At 35.5% G+C, this 14061-nt stretch overlaps 1 long non-coding RNA gene across 1 annotated transcript in view; it reads right to left on the bottom strand.

The window, feature by feature from the left end:
* LOC117671043 (uncharacterized) overlaps positions 1 to 10414 on the bottom strand; it is an 86358-nt gene extending 75944 nt beyond the window's left edge. Inside the window, exon 1 of the long non-coding RNA XR_004592753.1 lies at positions 10155 to 10414. This is a non-coding gene — a long non-coding RNA (uncharacterized LOC117671043). The remainder of the gene's footprint in view (positions 1 to 10154) is intronic.
* Between the last annotated feature and the right edge of the window lie 3647 nt (positions 10415 to 14061).

Genomic DNA, 14061 nt, shown 5'->3' with positions numbered 1-14061 from the left:
CAAACTGGCGGCCACACCCACACCAGCTCTGTAAAGGCAAAAAAATGTCACAATACGTCATGATCTGGCCCGTGATGTGATTTGACACCCTTGAGCTATGTGGTCTTAATTAGTTGATAAATACCTACCAGCCAGTTTGCACTGCTGCCTAAAATTAATAACATCTTAATCAGTAACATGTTGAATGCTTTTGCCTCTTAACTGGCTGGAGAACATTTCTGCAATTGAAAAACCAGTCTTTATGATCCTGGAAAAAGTAATTTCATATACATATATGGGTATGCATCTATATTTGTTATAGATACAAAGAAAGCTAGATAGTGTGTCCTCCTCCTCTCCCTTGCTTTCTTCTCCTTTCCAATTCTCCATGTCCTCTGCCTATTCAGGTAGCTGGGGCCCCTACTTCTGCTTCACTTTAAGGATTCTAGAAATTATACTATAATTTCTTCCTGCACAGCAGGCGGAGGGGACTTCTATCTTCTTCAGATTAAAGGAGGAAATCAGAAATAGATTTCTTGTTGTCTTCCAGACTGTCACTTCTTTCAAGTAAACCACAGAAATGGAGGTTTCCTTGAATGGCTTATGAGTTGAACAACAGGGGAATGTGGATAGGGATTTCACAGTTGTGAGTTTATTTATTTATTATTTAAATTTTTATACTGTCCTTCTCCTGAGAGACTCAGGGCGGTGCACAGCCACAATAAAAACACACATATCCATAAAATTTAAAAACAAGTTATCTGAATCTATGGACACAGTAGCTATCACTTTTTGTGTCTATTTATTTCTGGAGTTAAAGAGAGACTCCTTTGAAAACAGATATTTCTCTAGTTATTTTTTTTTTTTAATCTGAAGTTATATTTAAATTGAAATGGAAATTTCTACTGGTTTTTCTTTGACTTGCAACGTTGTAATATTAAAGTATTCAATAGAAAAATAATTTTTATTTCTGATATATTGAAATTTCACTTCTTAACAAACCTGCATTGTGGGATTATGTCTGAAGTTATGGTCTGGAATTGCTTGTTTTTAAATTATATTTCTATCAGTTAGTTGTACTTAAAACCCAAGGATCTTCTTTTTTCAGCTGAGAACTATTATTGTATCTTCCACAAGCAGTGCGTGCTACAGACCATGGTTGCATGTCAAGGTATCAGATGAAGCTCCAGAGATAAACCAATTTTGTTGAACTTTCTGAAATTTTGATGACTGGATCAAAACTGGCACAATATCTAGATATTAGGTTTGATACTCTGGAAAAAAAACCTGGAGAAATGACTAGATAAGATTTAAAGAAAATTAAACAAGTTAATGATAGATTGGATTTTTCAGAAAATAAGGTATCAGGCATTTGAAGCTAGAAAAAGGACTGGATAATTTGGCTATGCTGGAACTCAGGGAAGAAGAATTTTGTTTGACATTTAAGGCTATTCTGGTGAGTCCTTCAAAAAATATATGAAAAAAATAACTTGTTCAGGCATTAGCTAATTTATTGGAAAGAAGAGATGATGGAACAGGAATTATGGAAGAATGAATGATGAAGCTAATGGAATTGGTGGAGATGATGAAATTGATAGCTTTGATTAAAAGAACAAACTTTGATAAATTCATTTCTACTTGGAAACCACTTTTGCATTTTTTGCAAAAAGTGAAAGAAATAAAATATTATTTTAGGATTAGATGATTAAAAAAATACAATCCTATAGAAATAATGTAGACAGATATTAACCTTAGAGTAAAAGTTAGATGTATTTTTTAATTCTTATCTGTGCCAGAAAAAGGTGAAAAATCATTTTTGCTGTTTTACTGCTTTTGCTTTTGCTATTGGCATCTCCATATCTTCTCTTTTTTCCTTTTTCAATTTTTGTTGTCTGTTTATGTTTTAATTTTGTGTTTTTGAAAACAATAGTTATAAAAAAGATAAATTATAATAAAATGTTTTTGGCAAAGGTAAGTATAATTGTTATTTATAATGTTCTCCTTGTTCACATAGAAAATATTGATAGAAATACTACAAATTACAGTAAAATTCAGATATATGATGAGAAGTTTAGAGATAACTTCTCTACAGTGGAAATATTATAAATGTGTTGGGAAGTCTACACATGATTTATACTATTATACAAAAATTTTCTATTTGAATATTATTCTAAATATAGCACCTGGAATTTAGAAATAATAGTCAAACACTATTATTTCTAAATTCCAGGTGCCATATTTAGAATAATATTCAAATAGAAGATTTTTGTATGAGGCAATTTATCTCTAGTGATGCAGTGTAATGTTCAACTGAGTGGGTATTATGTATCATTTATTGATGTTGTAATATTTATTTATTTATTTAGTTAGTTATTTCAATTTGTATACCGCCCTTCTCCTAGTGGACTCAGGGCGGTGAACAGCCAGAACTAAAACACATGCCAATACAAAATTTAAAATTGTTAAAAAAATTACATAACTGGCCCAATTTAAAACAATTCAATTAAAACCCAATGACAATTTTAAACTAAAAAACTAAAAAAGACTAAAAAAGGGGGAGGGGATTCACGCCAGCCCTGCTTGATGGAAAAGAAAAATTTTCAGGGCACGGCGAAAGACCCGGAGATCCGATATCCTTCATATCTCCGGGGGCAAATCGTTCCAGAAGGCAGGAGCTGCCACAGAGAAGGCCCTCCCCCTGGGGGTCGCCAGCTGACATTGCCTGGCTGACGGCACCCTGAGGAGTCCCTCTCTGTGGGCGCGTACTGGTCAGTGGGAGGCTATCGGTGGCAGAAGGCGGTCCTGCAAATACCCAGGTCCTATGCCATGAAGCGCTTTAAAGGTGGTAACCAACACCTTGAAGCGTACCCGGAAGACAACTGGAAGCCAATGCAGCTCACGCAGGAGCGGTGTCACATGGGAGCGTCCCCTTGCTCCCATAATCCCCCGCGCGGCCGCATTCTGCACCAGTTGGAGCCTCCGGGTGCTCCTCAAGGGGAGCCCCATGTATTACCCATGTAATATGATGTAATATGATGTAAAACCATGAAAACCAGTTGTCATATTAATAAATAATTTTGCCATTGTTATCTTTCTACTGCTGTATTTTTGAGAGTATAAGACGCACCAGAGTATAAAACACACCTTAGTTTTTGGGGAGGAAAATAAGAAAAAAGCTGATTGGCAGGTGGATCGGCCCCCAATCAGTTGTTCCCAGAGGTGAATTTTAGCAACAGGTTCCTTGGTTGTGAGCTCTGTGCCTTGCTTTTTTTTGCTTTTTTTCTGCTTCTGAAACTTCTGAAACAACTTCAGAAAAAAAGCCTCTGAAGCTCTGTTTGGGGGCTTTTTTTCTGAAGCTCTGTTTGGGAGCTTCTTTTCTGAAGCTTCATTTCTGATGCTTTTTTCAGCCTCTGAATCCTCCGTTTGAGAAGCTGGGTGGGGCTACATTCGGAGTATAAGATGCACCTAGATTTTCACCCTCTTTTTTGGGAATAAAAGTGTGTCTTATACTCTGAAAAATATGGTAATTATTATGCAAACTGTGTGGTAATCTGATTATGAAGTATAGTATATGACAAATTGCAAATACTAAGATCTTGTCCAATTGCAGCAATGAAAGAGAAATTATTAAATGTATTTACTCCATTTTCAATAGCTGGCTTTAATAGAACTGGGTGGTATATACAAAATAATAAGAATAAGTAGCTTTAATTATCTGGAAATACAAGGCAACAGAAACGGTTAGATTAGGGTCTACAAAGAATTCCCTGCTCAATCATGCAGCTTGTTGGTTTGTAAATCAAAACGGTGATATTATGATTTGTATTTGTAGCTGCCACTTCTATGAGATAATAGGATTATAAAACATAAGTCTAACAAATGCATGTCATGTTTACATCAATTTAGAGCTCTGTAGGAGAAGAGCAACCTATTGGCGAAGTCTCTTGTTAGTCATTTTACAGGAATAAATCATTTGGTGGTTGGACTTTTCTCTGCAGGAAGACTAAGCAAAAATTATATGATATATTTGGTGTATTCTGGATATTGGATACTAATTAGTAGACAGATTGTCACAAGAACCTAGCCATCCTGTTTGTTAAGTTTTCCTGTGCAACAAAATGTGTTTCTGTCATTATTTTACAGCTGTCATCAATCAAATTTCAAATTATTACTAGTTTTAAAAAGTATAAAAACTTAACAAGGAAGTTGAGGAAAGGAAAAAAAAAAAGAAAATTAATTGAGGGTTGTAAAGACCTATTCCAAACTGTTCTCATTACCAGGACAATTCTGTTTTTTCTTAGAGTGCCTGAAGGAAGGCATTGCACAAGGTTGGAGCAAAGACCAGAATAATTTTCTATTAGCTGTAACAGAGTAGAGAAATTTAAGAGATTTCTCTTTCTTATTTCCTGTAATCACTTCTATTTACAATGCTATTTCAGAGGCTCCCATTATGGTCCAGATAAGATCTTGAGAAAGTATAAGAAATGCAGGGAAAGGAAGAATTGCTATCTCTTATTTGTCCCAGTGCAGATACTCAGACTGGATAAAGACTTGTATAAACAAATCAGATCCAAATAACTTTTTTGGGCCTTTGGGTTATCTACTAAAATTGCTATCAATTTAAATATTCAGAGTTGCCATGCTCCAGTATTAAGTTTCTTTTGTTTGAGTCCTAGGAGAGAAGGTCTGCCTCCATATAATGCATTTATTTAAAAACGTTTTATTTTTTAGAGAGGAAAAGTATTTTGTACTATCCATTTTCAAATGCAGCTAACATGTAATATTGTTTAAATGCAAAAAAAATGTAATAATCTACAAAATGAAGTGCAAAATAAAAAATACATTTAAAAACTATAAGCAATTTCTTATCCAACAGGGAAAACATAGCAAACACAGAGACATACAAACACCAGACAGCAGTAAACTTGCTTCTTGCAAATGCAGGTAGTAAAATTGAAAAATTCAATGACCAATAAGGAAGCTCCATCCCCTGTTACAGCCATTCACTGTAATTGTCTTGAAAGGATAACCTTAGAGAATTCAATCAAAGAAGTTGAAGGAGTTGTATGAATGTCAGAAATGAGGCCCCATATCAGCAGTTGTGATAGTATCCCAGACCAAGCATGTTAAAATACCAACATTTTGAATAACTAATTGGAAATGTTAGCTCTAGAAATTAGATTCAAGAGGGAGAAGAGCTGAGATTATGGTATTGATGCTACCTAGAGATTTTGTTCCTTGGATGTCTGTGTGCTGGCACTTATGTTTGAGTAAGGCTGAACACCTGGATTTCCATTTATCCAAATGCATTGGACCTCAGAAAAAGTCAACAGTCCATTTTTACTGTTACTCTTTCTACCCATAGTTTCTATGGATAGTGAACAACTAAACTAGATGTGTAGACACCTTACCTTATTCACTAAATGCATGGAAAAAATAATGATCAAACCATATTTTAAAAAAGAAGCACACAATTTCATAAACTAAAAGTCTGAAGACTTCTAAGGTAGTTTTTATACACACTATTTTTAAGCTCCTACGAAACCATCGAAGACCCAGAGATGCAGAAAATTCACTACAGTATATCTGGTTCACTGAAGATAGCATATTTCCAGATCCTAGATGCCTGGCCCAGATTTTGAGTACAGATAACAGAATAACAGAGTTGTAAGGGACCTTAGAGGTCTTCTATTCCAACCCCTTGCTCAGGCAGGAAACCCTATATACCTATACCATTTCAGACAAATGGTTGTCCAATCTCTTCTTAAAAACTTCCAAAAGCGATATAGAACCAAATAAATTTGTATATTGCTAAAATATACAATATAGGGGAATATATGTATGAGGGGAAGATGGATTTCGACTTCTCAACTACCAGTCCATCCATTTTTCATGCAGCAAACTACTTTTGAAAGTTATCCAAGTCTTAAAAAGAATTATTGAGAAACAATTAGGACCGGGCATATGCATTGGAAGGAATCTTTCAAAAAAAAAATACTGGAAATGATGGGCATGCCTTACAATCTTATATATATTGCTGGTCCCTGAATCAAAATACCAACCATTTTTATACCTGAGTCAACTAGCAAAACAAGCTACAATTGATATAGCATGTGCTTTTTTTTTCTTTTTCTACTAAAAATTTTCTACTAAAATAAAAATGGGAATAAAGTATTTGTATTTAGTAAGCCTGCTTGTATATAAAAAGCATTTATTAACTTTGTATGAAAGGGAGAAATACTAGTGGAAATCCTGTTTGTCTTTTCTAGATCAATATTCAAAAATAAAGTGAACTTCTTCCATGATGTTTCTTTGATAAAGAATCAGGATTATCATTTAACAGAAAGGTATGCCTTGTGCTCTCTTTCTTTGCCCAAGACACATTCTAACATGATTCTGAATTTTTGATATATATCCGTATGATATGCATGTATACTGTATCTCAGAATTTTAGCTACGATAATAGCACTTTTCCATTAGGATGTCCAGCCTGCAGTCCTGAATGTCTGAAAGGATTCATCTCTTCCCTCTATTAGCATTGTTGACTGTGTATTTTCTCTGGTTGCTATGAATTTTATTTTATTTTTTTGCTTTTATGGGATAATTCCACAAGAGTCATTTGTTTATGGGGTAATTCCATAAGGGTCATTTGTACTGCCAGCTGTACAAATTGATTAAGTAAAATTAATTAATGGTTTATGAAAAGATACCCAATTTAGGGTCATACAGTATATCATTCATTAGTTCTCCTTCATTTACTGATATTAACCCAATTCAATGTTAAAAGAAGAAACACACATTCCCCTTTTGGCTAATTGGAAGGGTGAATCACAATCAGAATAGAGCTGGAAGTCCAGAAGTCCTTGCTCAAGCAGGAGATCCTATATCACTTCAGACAAGTGACTGTCCAGTCTTAAAAACCTCTAGTGATGAAGCAGCCACAATTTCTGAAGGAAAACTGTTCCATTGGTTAATTGTCCTCACTGTTAGGAAGTTTCTCCTTAATTCCAGTTTGCTTCTCTCCTTGATTAGTTCCCATCCATTGTTTCTTGTCTGGCCCTTTGGTGCTTTGGAAAATATATTCCTCTTTGTGATAGCCTCTCAAATACAGGAATACTGCTATCATGTCTATCATGTAAAGCTGATAACTAGTTTTCTGAGTTATGGCACCAGTAATATAATTTGCAAACCTGGTACCCAAATGTTACAAAATATAATTTACCCTATTAGATAACACAATGATTGAAAAGTCTGTAAGAAAAAGAAATAACAGGTCAGCTCATCCAAAATGGAGAGTGAACCCTTGGAAAGCAGATGTAGGTTAGGGTTAGGGTTAGGGTTAGGGTTAGGGTTAACCCTAACCACATCAATAATAACAACATGGTACAATGGGACATTTTCATACATCAGCTTTCCACGCTAATCAGATAAACAGTACCATTTATATACAGATTTCTAAATATTAACCTTCTTCCCTTTTTTCATATCAGTTTTTAGTATCTTGTTTTTATTTTATTCAATCTCTTGTAGACCAACCCAGAGTTGGGCAGCCTCAAGCTGAATATATACATAAATAAATGTCCTAAATTAATAGGAAAACATTTTTCTCTTTGATAATAGATTCGTTGGCCAATTTTTTTTTAATGTAATTGTCAAAATGTTACATGATACTTCAGGATTAGGGCATGTATTCCCAACTATAAACTGAACTCATAAGCAATATGTACATTTTCATTTTTTCTAACTTTCCTTAAATTACAACACTATGTTTTTTTACAAACTTGATAATACTATTAATAGTGCATTTTAACTTTAATTTTTTAAAAAATAGTGTTGATACATTTGTAATAAAATATTAAATATTTGCTGTGATACGTTTGATGCTCTGCATGCAAAGTTTGTTACAAGACCATTTCCATTGATGTATTGCTACTGAAAGGAAAACAGTGCTATTGCAAACTGGACCTATCTCTGTTCTGGAATTAGTTGTAGAAATTTTCCATGCTATGGTGGAAGAGGAAAGAGAAATAGACATAGAGCAATAATTGAAACTGAAACTGAAAGCACAGATTAATTTTTCTATATTATGTTTCAACCTCAAGGTTGAAAAGGCATTTCTGAAAGTGGAATGTTCAATTTTCCAGGAGAAAAGGAATGCATCCAGAGGAGCCAGAGACAGTGCAATTTAGATTTGTGTGGGAGAAAAAGGGTGAAAATAGCTCCTTCCCTAACAGAGAATAAATTTTATGGTACAGTTTTAGTTTGACAAAATTTCTCTCTGTAGTAATGAACAACAAAGGAAACTGCTTAGAACAGGGGTGTCAAACTCAATTTCATTGAGGGCCGCATCAGGGTTGCGTTTTACCCTGGGGCAGGGATGGGTTCTAAATTTTTTTATTACCGGTTCTGTGGCCATGGCTTATTTTGTGGGCATAGCTTGATGGTCATGTGACAATTCTTTAGTATTTAGCAGAGGTACTGGTCTACCAGGCTTTTAACTGCTTGCAGAGCTGTACCAGTCTACTCATTTATTTTTGCAGGCACTGGTCTACCCATTTATTTTTGCAGGCATCAGTCTACTCATTTGTTTTTGGAGGTACCAGTCTACTACTAAACTGCCCTTTACCACTGATCAACTGTAGGGTGGCCCTTTGAAGCCCCGTGGCAAGAGTTTAAACAGTTTTTTTCCTTATAGCCCATCAGCTGGGGCAGGGGGATGGGAGGCGGGGGGGCAGAACCAGTTCGGTGATGTCATATCGTCACCGCTACTGGCTTGGTGGAACCAGGCGGAACCAGGAGGAACCCACCACTGCCCTGGGGGCAGGGTGGGCATGGCCAGAGTGGGCATGGCCAGCTCGACATCACTCATGTTGGGGCGCTTGTGGTGGCCCAAGCACTCTGCCAGAGCTCCCGAGCTCCATTTTCGACTGCAATGGCTTCCTGCAACCTTCTGCCAGTGAAAACTGAGCTCGGGAGGGCTGCCCATGGCCCTCCTGAGCTCCATTTTCACTGGCAGAGATACTGTGGGCCAGTCCTTTGCTGTTTCCAGGGCACCCCTGCGGGCCAGATCTAAGCACCCTATGGGCCAGATCCGGCCACCAGGCTTTGAGTTTCACACTCCTGGCTTAGAAGAATGTCAATCCGTCTTTCTGGTTTTTGGAGCTGATACATAATTTTATTTATTTCACAGTTTCTCATGTTTCAAATTTTAAATTATTTCTGTCTTAATTCCTCAATCATTTCAGATGTATTTAGAAGTTGTATGAAAATTAAAATTATTATCTATTCTAATGTATTTTGTAATGAATTTTCATAGAACAAGGTCTTTTTAAAATAGTTTACAACTTGTATGTGTATGTGTAAATTTATCTTTAATAAAATTATGTATTTATTTCTTGAATGAAGAACTTTTATTAAAATTCTGAACAATGATAATGAATTAATGAATTAATAAACTGTGTGCAACATGTTGATTTGGCAATGCAAACAATGTTAAAATGCCTTTAGAATATAATTCAAATTGATTTCCCCCAGTTATATTTAACAAAGGTGGACAAAGCCTAAAATAAAATATTATTTTCAAAACAAAATCTTATTGATGAAAATGTTTTATTTATGATAGTTTTGTTCAGGCAGTTATTTGATTAATTTCTTCTGTAGCTCTTAGCTTAAAGGAATTGGAAAGTGATACATCTAGTTTAAGCATGGTCTCTTTGTAACTACAGTTAGATCAAACCTTATTGTAGCTTCATAATTTCTTCTACTTTTACTTTCTTCCTTTCTTGCCCTAGGCATACACTTGATTCTTTGAAGTTTTATCAAACATGGTTTTCAAAACCTATTTGCAAATATGTATTATAAAATGACCAATTGAAAAGGATATGTAGTTTTGATTAATTGTGACTCGTGCTGGGAGAAGAAAACTGGAGGCAAAATGAGCAGAATTACAAAGAAAAAAGTTCATTTATTTGAGTACTATGCTATATACTCCTTGAAACTCTGTTTTCCATTAAAATCAATACATTTTTAATTTTCTAATTATACATATCAATCTCATATTGTTAAGTCATTAGATTTCTTACTGCAGTTGGTAGCTAAAAATTGAATTTCCAAATCTTTTTGAAATCATATAGGAAAGAAGGAAAGAACTATCAGGATGATTTTCTTTTACATACCTGATCTTTTATGTAGATGAAAACCAGAATGCTGTGGTTGGTGTTTAAGGAGTAGTTATAGGTGTAAGGAGATTCATGTTCTAGTACTTTCTTTATCCATGAAACCAGATGCGTGACCTTGGTCCAATTACTCCCTCTTAGCCTTAAAAGTGTCAGGCTTTGCAACAAGTCAGCTGATAGCAACACCTCTTATTACATCATATGCTAATAGCTTTACTGTAAGAATCAGACAAATGTAATATGAAACAAAGAGACCCTAAATGATGAAGAAAAAAATGCCAAGAAAAAGACAAAACAGATATTTATATCTTGAATTAAAATTAATTTCAATTTCAGGGAAATAGGAAGCACAGTCAGTTAGCTTCCTTGAAACATTCATCTAATCCAATATTTTCTTCCTAACAATAGAGAAACCGTATAAGTTAGCATTAAGTCATTTCCTTTCATTTGTACCTGAAGATTTTCAAAGGATGAAGTCTTAAACTAATTTGTCTATTTCAGAGAGTTAGAGATTGTAATTTCCAAAAAAATGGAAAGACATACATTTGGGGAGAAAAAATAATGAACAACTATAAAAATATATGAGCCTCGGTGGCGCAGTGGTTAGAGTGCAGTACTGCAGGCTACATCTGCTGACTGCTGGCTGCCTGCAACTTGGCAGTTCAAATCCCACCAGGCTCAAGATTTACTCAGCCTTCCATCTTTCCCAAGGTGGGTAAAATGAGGACCCAAATTGTTGGGGGCAATATGCTCTCTGTAAACCACTTAGAGATGGCTGTAAAGAACTGTAAAGGGGTATATAAGTCTAAATGCGATTGCTATTGCTATTCTTCTATCCATTCTACTGGGGTAACTGCCATTTGCACTGTACTGCTTTGGAAAACTGGCAAGGAAAGTTCCTATTGCTCTAGGAAAACTTCAAGGTGGGCCCCAAAACTAGCGTCACTCCTTCCCTGAATTCTTTTGAAGGTAGAGCTTGAATTCTAATTGGATCTGAAAAAGAAAAGAAACTTAGATTATTCAGGTGACATGGTTGAAAACTTGACAGTTAGGAATCCTCCATTTTGGAATTTATGTCTCATCTGAGTTTATGTAGAAATTATAGAAACCATGTTAAATATTTGATTCTGATTGTCCCATGGAATTGGGATTCCAGTTCTAATGCAACATTCAACCAGGTTTCCTTGGCAACCGAAATATTCATAACTCAGTGGCAGTTATTGAGCTAAGTATTTTTTGGGGAAAAAACCCTACCTCGTTTTTCAATTTAATAAATTAAAGGTATCTATAAGAAGGCTCAGATATTATTATTAAAAGAAGACAAATATTTAGAATACTGAATATAAATTGATCATTATTGATTATTTGTTATATGTTATATCAAACAAATATTACACTTAAAAAACACATTAGAAATAGCTTTGATTTGTTTCAGAAAAAAACACAATCTTACTGCTGCTTAGAGGTTAACTAAAAATAGTAGCATAAGATTTTGGCCTACTAAATTTTGTTACATGCGTTAAAGAATTGGGATCCCCATATTGTACCAAAACAACTTACTTTATGTGGGGCCAGAACTTGAAAATAACATTTAACATAGCACAGTACTTAAACAAAAATGGTTCGGTTGAGATCTGCATACATGGGACTGATAGGAGTAGATTGTGAGGATGACACTGAAATATAATTTTATGTCATTTTATTCTATTTTATATATTTATGTATTAACTTATATTGTATCTTATCCTATAACTATTGTATTTTACCCTACTCTTATTTTAAATTGTTTGCAAAAGATTTTATTGGCGATATGTGTTTGCACCTTGTGCTTTAATATGGCCTATAGGCTAATCAAAGCTATCATTTTATTTATTTATTTATTTATTTATTTATTTATTTATTTATTTATTTATTTATTATATTTCTATACCGCCTTTCTCCCGTAGGACTCAAGGCAGTGTACAGTCAAGAAAAATATAGACACACAAACATCATAAAATTGCTAATTAAAATTATTACTTAGTTTGGTCAATTAAATAAAACCCAGAATTAGATAACATTTAAAAAATCATTCACATGTTTGTATGTTTAGCCCCGCCTGTTGGAACATCAGGGTCTTGAGGGCACGGCGGAAAGCACGGAGATCAGGGATATTCCGTATCTCCGGGGGCAGTTCATTCCAAAGGGTTGGAGCCCCCACAGAGAAGGCCCTCCCCCTGGGAGTCACCAGTCGACATAATTTGACTGACGGTACCCTGATTAGTCCCTCCCTGTGAGAACGAACTGGTCGGTGGGAGGCTATTGGTGGCAAAAGACGGTCTCGTAGGTACCCAGGTCCTAAGCCATGGAGCGCTTTAAAGGTGATAACTAACACCTTGAATCGCACCCGGAAGACCACCGGGAGCCAGTGCAGCTTGTGTAGGAGAGGTGTTACATGGGCATAACGAGCTGCGCCCATAATCACCCGCGCGGCTACGTTCTGGACCAGTTGGAGCCTCCGGGTGCTTTTCAAGGGGAGCCCCATGTAGAGAGCAATACAGTAGTCCATACAGGAGGTAACTAGGGCATGAGTGACCGTGCGCAAGGCGTCCCGATCCAGAAAGGGACGCAACTGGCGGATCAGGCAAACCTGATAAAAGGCACCCCTGGCCACGGCCGTCAAATGATCTTCTAAAGATAACCGTGAATCCAGGAGGACACCCAAGTTGCGGGCCCTCTCTGTGGGGAGCAAGATCTCATCCCCTATTGTCAGTGATGGTACTAGCTGACTATACTGGGACGCCGGAAGCCACAGCCACTCGGTCTTGGAGAGGTTGAGTCTGAGCTTGTTTCTCCCCATCCAGATCCGCACGGCCTCCAGGCAACGGGACATCACAGCAAGGGCATCATTGGGGTGGAGATGTATAGCTGTGTGTCATCAGCATTTTAAACTGTATTTCATTCCAATTTCATTTTAAATCGTACTTTATTCCAATTTCATTTTAAATTGTATTTTATCCAATTCCATTTTAAAATGTTTTCATCAGATTTTAGTAATCATTTATGTCGGGAACTCTGCACTTTGATATGGCCCAAGGGCTAATCAATAAAGTAAAGTAAAGTGATGTGTTAAAGAAGTTGTAAGGTTTCTTTCTTTCTTTCTTTCTTTTTTGTAAAAATGCTAATTCCCATCACTAAAATTATTTCAAATGCATATAAACATATTATTACATTATTGATTTTATATCTCAATGAAATATTACTTTTATTGACTTTTGATTATGACCTGAAGTGTACATCCATATATTTCTTTCAGATACTGAAGATCAGCCAGACTAAGATATCTTCCTGATTGTTATAGTGGTCGTGAGTGTAACGAGTAAAGTCCAGGTGTCCACAGGAAGGATGGAAAAAGTCAACATGGCCATGTGGCCAAATGACTGAAGCTCATCCCTTTTTAATATACATCATATATACAATATGTGTAAAAATGGGGTAAAGCTTGACCACAATATTGTAGCTGCCATCTTGACTTTTTTGATTAACAGGGGAGAATGCTAATTGCCTGACTATTATTATTATTATTATTATTATTATTATTATTATTATTATTATTATTATTATTATTATTATTATTATTATTCAAACTTCTATACCGCCTTTCTCCTTTCGGACTCAGGACGGTGAACAGCCAAAATAAAAACATTTATACATAACATTACAATTAAAAACAGATTTAAAATAATTAATAAATTTGGCCCATAATTTAAAATTTGTCAATTTGCTCATTTTCCACTTAGAGATGGGATGCAGCTAATGGGAGATCCAGATCAAGTGCTTTTTCCAGTTTGGACCACTACTTGTTCTGCATGATTGAAACATTTCATAGATAGAATTATAAAATATAATTATAAAATACAGGTACGAC

This window comes from Pantherophis guttatus, chromosome 5, assembly GCF_059756535.1.
Source record: "Pantherophis guttatus breed Tessera chromosome 5, ASM5975653v1, whole genome shotgun sequence".
Taxonomy (NCBI): Eukaryota; Metazoa; Chordata; class Lepidosauria; order Squamata; family Colubridae; genus Pantherophis; species Pantherophis guttatus.
Note: the sequence above shows the minus strand (reverse complement) of the source record. Positions and strands in the feature narration are given on the sequence as shown.